Source organism: Lotus japonicus, chromosome 1 (genome assembly GCF_012489685.1).
Source record: "Lotus japonicus ecotype B-129 chromosome 1, LjGifu_v1.2".
NCBI classification, from domain to species: Eukaryota; Viridiplantae; Streptophyta; class Magnoliopsida; order Fabales; family Fabaceae; genus Lotus; species Lotus japonicus.
In genome coordinates, this window is record NC_080041.1 from 1,734,173 (window position 1) to 1,741,346 (window position 7,174).

Here is a 7,174-nt window from a genome sequence, read left to right on the forward strand (position 1 = left end):
CATTTCGGCAAAAGGCACCAATGTTGTTGACCGGACCAAATTTACCATATTTTTCAATGGGATAATTATGTTTGTTATGTATTTTTTTTGAAGCAAAATAATTATACTATCATCATAAAAGCTTTTTAAGGCTATTCTTGACATGTCTAGCTGATCAGCTAGCTGAAAGCTGAAAACTTATAAGCTAACTGATAGCTGAAAAACTACCTTATTAAAAAAAGTGTTTGATAAAACTAACTGTTGAAAATGCTGAAATTGTAAGATGATATAAAATAGCATCTTGTAAAATTATTTTTATATTTATTTACACATCCAAATCTATATGATATTAAAATAATTACCACTTTAAATACTTTAATTTAGTTCGAATTATTTATTATCTCAAAAGTATAATACAGATTTTTAATTTATTCTTCGTTATTCATATTTGTATTAACTAGTTGAGTAACACGTGCAATGCACGGGTGTCTTTTGTTATATAATATATTAGTATTTTTTACCCGTGCGATGCACGGGGATATTCATTTTTATTTATTTTGTGTGTTTTTATGATTTTTGTATTATTTTCTAAAAGATATTTTTGTATTAATATATTATTTTTATATTAGAACTTTTTAAGGGTTTTTTTGTGATAAATGTGTTTTTTTGTTTGGTCGTGACATAGTGATGAATTTAGTTTGTTTGGGGTATCTTGTCTCCCTTGAGACAACACACCACACACTTTTAACTTGTCTTGTTTTACAACCTTTTTCGTTTGCGTGTTTTCATGAAAATATAGTGGATTGTATTGCATATATGCAGGATTTTATCCCTGGTTTTTTTTTACCTTTGCTGATGTTGGTAGTGCGGATATCCTCAAGTCTCTTTTCTACTCCATTCGGGAAGATCGAAATTGTAACACCCCGTTTTTAATTAAAATAATGTTGGTATTTTATTTTAATTAAGATTATATTGTATGGTGGTTTAATAGGTGATATATTAATACTTTAATGAAATAAAATATTTTTTTTGTGATGCTGAGTGTGTTTTATGAAATGGAAGAGAGCTAGGGGGTGAAAGTTAGGATTAAAAATAGAGACAAGGACTAGGAGAGATTTTAGGATTTTTAGTTTAGCCCTTGGGGAATTAGGTTTAGATGGTTTAATAAGGATGGGGAAGCAGCTAAAAAAAAAAAAAATAAGAAAGAAGAGGACGCGTGAAAGAAGGAGAAAAAAAAAGAAGAAGGCTGTGCGTGAAGTAGCAGGAAGAGAGGGAGAGCGGATCGGCTTCGGAGAATTCGATCGGGAACGGGGAGCTGCACTCAATCCAAAGGTAAGGGTGGGATTTTGAGTTTCTAATGGAATTATGGTGAATGATATTAGGGATTTGGGAGATGTAGAATTGTTTCTGTTAATGATGTTCTAGAAATCTGATTTGAAATCCATTGATTTTGGGATTTTCTTTTGTGTGGTTGAACGGGGTGAGGGCAGAACCATAGTATGCTAGGAGTTTTGGGTTGAGGTTCCCTTTTGATTTTCTTTATGATCACGCACATAAGGACTGTTAGGTAGCATGCTTGTTAGGTTTTGTGTCTTGTTTGATGAGAAACAACTTTAATCACTTATTTTGGAACATAAAACGGACTGGTCATTTTCCTGGTATGAACCGTGACTTTCGAAGCCTTTTAGAGCCTGTTTAGAGTGCTCGAATAATGTTGCGTTGAACTGAGAAAGTGTAGGCCTTTGAAAGAGCTTTCTGGAATGATATGGTACATAATTTTTTGTTGAGAGACGAGGTCTGTAAGTTCAGTTTAGTAAACCATGTTTTTCTGCGCTCTGTATCTGCTATCTCTGCCAGTGAACTTCAACGTGATTTTTCACCTTGTTAATGTGCCCAGAAAATTCTTTGATGAACTAGAAAGAGGTAGAGTTTTCTGTTAGCTTTTCAAATTGAGGTCATTTGTAATTTTTGAACAAGTAACGAATCCTGTAGGTTATCTCTACTGAAATATGTTTCTGCTGTGAGCGTAATTCCTAAACTGCTATATGATTTATGCACGGATTTGATGATGCTGTGCTGCTGTCCAAAATTTCCTGGGCTGGACAGTACACTTAGAGACCTGTTTTCGCCCAGTTAGAGTGCTCAAATGAAGATGTGATCAACTAAGAAATTGTAGGACTTTAAGTTAGCTTTCTAGGCATATAAAATACATGATTTTTGGTTCAGTAACGAATTCAGGAGACCGCTTTTAGTGGCTGGTGTTCCTGCTGTTTTTCCAGATTACGGAAATTCTGATTGTTTTGGAAATATAATTAGATTTAGCTTACATGTTGTATGAAAGTTAATGTCTTTATGTTCCATGTATTAGCTATGAGGATGATGCATGTGGCTGAACACATTTAGCATGAAATCCATAATTTATTTACCATATGTGATAGCTTCTTCCATGATTGCATGCTTAAGTGAGTTGTTTCATTGATTTGGTGCCAAAATTGCCTAAGATGTCAGGGTAATTGTATAGTTGATAAAAATGCATGTGTGCTGAATTGTGTTGTTTTAAGCGATGTTAGTGATGTAGTGATATAGGCGCAATGCCTCATGTTGAAGTGATGATTATGAGATGTATACGTCCTTTTGAGTCGCATAGCATCTGCATACTCTGTGATGGCCTGTATTGGCGATTTGTGATGAAGGCTTATGCCTTGTGCCTCCAATAATTGGCAATTCGTGATGAGGGCTGAAGCCATGTTGGCACCACATACATATGCATAGTCATTGTTGTGTTCGAATTGTATCCGAGTCGATGACGTTATTTGTGATCAAGAAGTGGTGTGGCATTAATCTAGCATATTTATTGCCATTCTTATATTTATGGTACTCGATATCTCACCCCTTCTGTTTGAATGTTACCCTTGTTGGTAACGTGCAGGTAATCAGGAGGAGTAGTCTATAGCCTTTATTTCGAGTTGGAGTCCTTGCTCTGATACGTAGCACTTGGGGGGAAATGGACGCTTGTTTTCCTTCTGTTATAATTTGAATTAAGTTGTTATTTGAGAAGTTGTTTCTGTTTTAAGTTGTGGGCAAGATACTATGTTTTCTTTAAGTTTTAAAGACACTGGATTCGCTGCATAACTATTTGTCAAAGTGAACTAGTTCAAAGACTAATTAACTGTCACAAGAGCATTTAAGTTTATTTATGAGTTCATCTCAAAGTTTATGTGCTATGTATCTGTTACAGGAGCATTATGATAATGTTTTAAGTGATTATGTAATGCCCCATGAGTGTTAGAATTTTTATCACTCTGATATTTGCAATACATATACCGTTTAGAATTAGGGTGTTACAGAAATAACATGTTCCGTCACCAACGTAGCTTCGTTGGATTCTTTGTTGTGACGTGTTGCTGCATTGCGTCTATCTTTGGTGACAACAAATACCTCATATGCGCTTAACCTTCGGCCTGGGCTCGACCTTCTCCAGATGTTATGAATGTCAATTTTGATGCTTCTGTTTCGACATCTAGTTCAGTTGGTTTTTGCTTTTTGTTTTGAATTTTTTTTTCTTGAAAATTGTGATACTATTTTCATGAAGGTTGAAACTTTCAATTGCTATTTTCATTCTACAACAACGATTTTTCCACCTGACACAACAACTTCTCCTCCAAAAGTTGGTTGAAACTGTGCTTATTAGTAAATATTGTAATATTATCTCTGAGTGTTCTGTTTACAACTTCAAAATAATGCTTGTAAGTAATGAGTTATTCGTCATTTGATCTTATCGATGTTGTTAATGCTCTCCATTTATGTAGTAAGCAAATGGAAATGGAGTTACATATGTGAAAAGGTTTTTCCCCTGGGCTTAATTCTTAAATTTGGTGTCATGATTAGACACTTTGATGTGGGATTTAAATACAATCGTGAAGGTTATAAACTTCTGAACTTCTACATAACTATTCAAATTTTCAATATAATGTAATAAATTTTTGAATTACTCTTTTATCCTCAAGGTTGCAAAAAATTCCCCTTTATATAGATTATAGATAAATTATAGATAGATATAGATATAGATTATAGATTATAGATTATAGATCATATTTGTATCATTTCATTCAATTTATTTTTTTATTTTAAATAAATAAAATATGAATTAAAATTAAATAAATTTGATATTTATTTTAATTTATAATTTAATATTCAATAATTAAAATTAAAATTCAAAGTATTTTTTAAAATAAAATGTTCGTATTTATTTCATTTTGAATATTTAACTTGGTATGATATATATCTCATATCTATATCTTGGATATTTCTTCCTTAAATAATAAATAATTCTATTTTTTTTTTAATTATTAATTTAAATTATTTTTAATCAAGTTCCATATATTACTCTTATAATTTTAATTTTTTTAACATTTTCGCATATCTCACCTATTCCATCCTACAACTACAATAAAAAAAAATGTTTGAGCGTCATATATAAATGTTTAATAATGAAATCAATTATTATAATTATTAATATAGAATGGAACTTGAAAAATTTATATTTTATAACTGCTATAAATTTGTTGAATGCACTTTAATTTTATAACTTATGCTCCTTTACCATCCACTTGCAAGCTTCACCCAAATTTCATGTAAATGATATTGTTTCATATTCAATGACTCATAGATTTATTAATTTGTGATTAGATTCAAAAACATTATATATTCATATTAATATATCTTGGTCCGCTATTATTTTTTGTAATATTAAAATAGAACAATTTAGGTATTCATTTTATCCATTTGAAACTTAAAATTGGAACAAAATAGAGTTCACTCTATTTAACTCATGAGTTGTCAATCAACCTAGTATAGTGGTGCAATGCACATGGTTGTTGGACTCTTGATAAAAAAGATTGGGAAAGCAAAGAAACATTGTCCACTAACAATCACCAAAGGTAATTTGAAAAAAAAAAATCACCAAAGATAGATATAAATACATTAACCACTAACTTTTTGCTTAAAAAAAATAAAAGTATTAAACAATATAAGTTTCTTTATTCGAAGAAAAAATGTATAGAAATGGATACCAACCCCAAAACATATATAATTTAGTCCCTAAATGTATCAACCTCATATCATAATAAATTTCAAATTCCTTTAAGACAAATTATTCAATTCTTCTATGCAGAGAGGTTCAGAGACAAAACTAATTTTAAGTTACAAAGAACACTAAAAAAAAAACCAACCTACACTTCATTAGCTAATGACATGGATAGCCCATTAGTTTCCATCAACTTCTCAATAATATTCTTCAACCAATTGCGTTTCAATTTTAGTCGTAATTTTCTATTATGTTAATAAATACATATTAATATGTACAACTTTTACCATTATATTTACTAATAATTTAAATAAAAATAAACAATATACCAAGGATTACACTCATAACAACTTTTTTCTAGATTTAACATTGGTTTAAAGTAATTCAAATCGATGCTCTTGTTGCTTTGAATTTCTAGCATACTTTTATATCTTACATAACAGGCTTTGCAATATGGAGACTTTTTGAGTCACCAGAGTTCTCAATCTTCTTCAAAGAATTTATAAAACTTAGATGAGCAATGTTAGGTTCTTCAACCACCGTCTCTTTCATTTTTCTCGAATCCATACTTTTAAAGATGTATGTGTCTCTGTTAGAGTTGGATATCCTCCTTCTTTTCCAGCACCAAAAGAATAAATCACTTGAAATATTTAACTCAAAGTCTTGTCAATATTAGAAGGATATATGGATGAAAGACAATGTTATTATTTTTTTAAGGATAAAAAAAGTGTAAGAAGAGTAAATGAACATATGCCACATCAGGTAAAGATAAAATTCATGATTTGGGAGCTTGGTCATTCTCATCACTCGTATCATTACGGTTGCAGCAACTACCCTTCATAGCGTGCATTTTCTTAGTCAATTCAATTTGTCTTCCAAGTTGTTCAGCTATGGAAGCAAGACTTCCTTCAATTTATTTATTTAAACCAAATTGCAAACACAAATTTTTCTTTTTGTGTGTCAAAGTCATGCCAAAAAATGGTGCAAGTTGAGTCCTCACCCAAAAAAATAGCAATTTGTAAATCCAAGCATGAATGTTTAAATAAAACTACATTTTAAAGGGAAGAAATACAAAATTATTAGTTAACTTACAAATCATGAGTTCTTTAAACATTTGTCTTGCTTTCCCTGTTCCTTCAGGACAATCTCATTTATCCTCTTCTCCACTCACACAATTTGAACCTGAAATTAACAAAAATGAAATTATGATATTCAAAATTAGAAGCTCAAGCGTTGATAGACCTACTTACTTTTTAAAAAATTGGCAAAAGACAAAGGAATTATAAAATAGAAGAAAAAAAGAAAAAGATATCGTGAAAGAGCATTCAACATTTGGGATTTTGATCAAGCTTGAAGTGTCAATGACCGAATCTACTTAAACCAAATAAGAAGCAAAAGTAAAGGTAAGAAAACCGGTAAAAAAAAGTATGGAGGAAAGGAGTATTTATACTTGTAGTTTAAGTTTTGAAGAAGATTTAAGGTCTAAAAAACGGAAGAAGATTGAAGGTCTAAAAAACTGAACAATATTAAAGGTCTCTTAAAAGGTTATTAGGATCCCCTATAAATGAGAGCATTGATTTTTACAATTAAGTTTAGTGAATGCAGGAATGCAAAAAGGCAATGAGATTGTTATAAAACGGACGACTGTGATTGAATCTGAGAGAATAATTTGCATTTTTACCAAAATGACCATAGTCAAATTTTAAATATAGTGTAATAAATTGTTGAATTACTATTCTACCCTCAAGGTTGCAAAAACTTCTTTATTATATTTATAGAAGATAAAATTTAAGAATATTATATTTTTTAACTTTTTATAATTTTTAATTACATAAATATATAAATAGTTGTTAAATTTTTTTTATCTGCTAAATTGCTCCCACAATTTTAACCCGGGTGTGGTGGAGATCAAAGATCTATTCAAGAGTGCAGCTCTTAATGATTGAACTTTCGACTTATGTGTTCAAACAACCACTTATTAGAATATATATTTAAAGTCGTTTCTGAATGTGATATCTCCTGGGAAATAAGATGCTAATGTAATTAAGAAAAAAAAAATTGGATGAAAATTTTCCATAAGATATTAACATTTAAAACCATGATAATAAG

The 7,174-nt window shown here is 30.5% G+C and overlaps 1 long non-coding RNA gene across 1 annotated transcript; it reads left to right on the forward strand.

Annotated features, from left to right (window-relative positions):
• Positions 1–1,020: 1,020 nt before the first annotated feature.
• Positions 1,021–3,272, forward strand: LOC130732967 (uncharacterized). Its single transcript, XR_009017225.1, has 2 exons — positions 1,021–1,311; positions 2,909–3,272. It is a non-coding gene; the product is annotated as an uncharacterized LOC130732967 (long non-coding RNA).
• Positions 3,273–7,174: the final 3,902 nt, after the last annotated feature.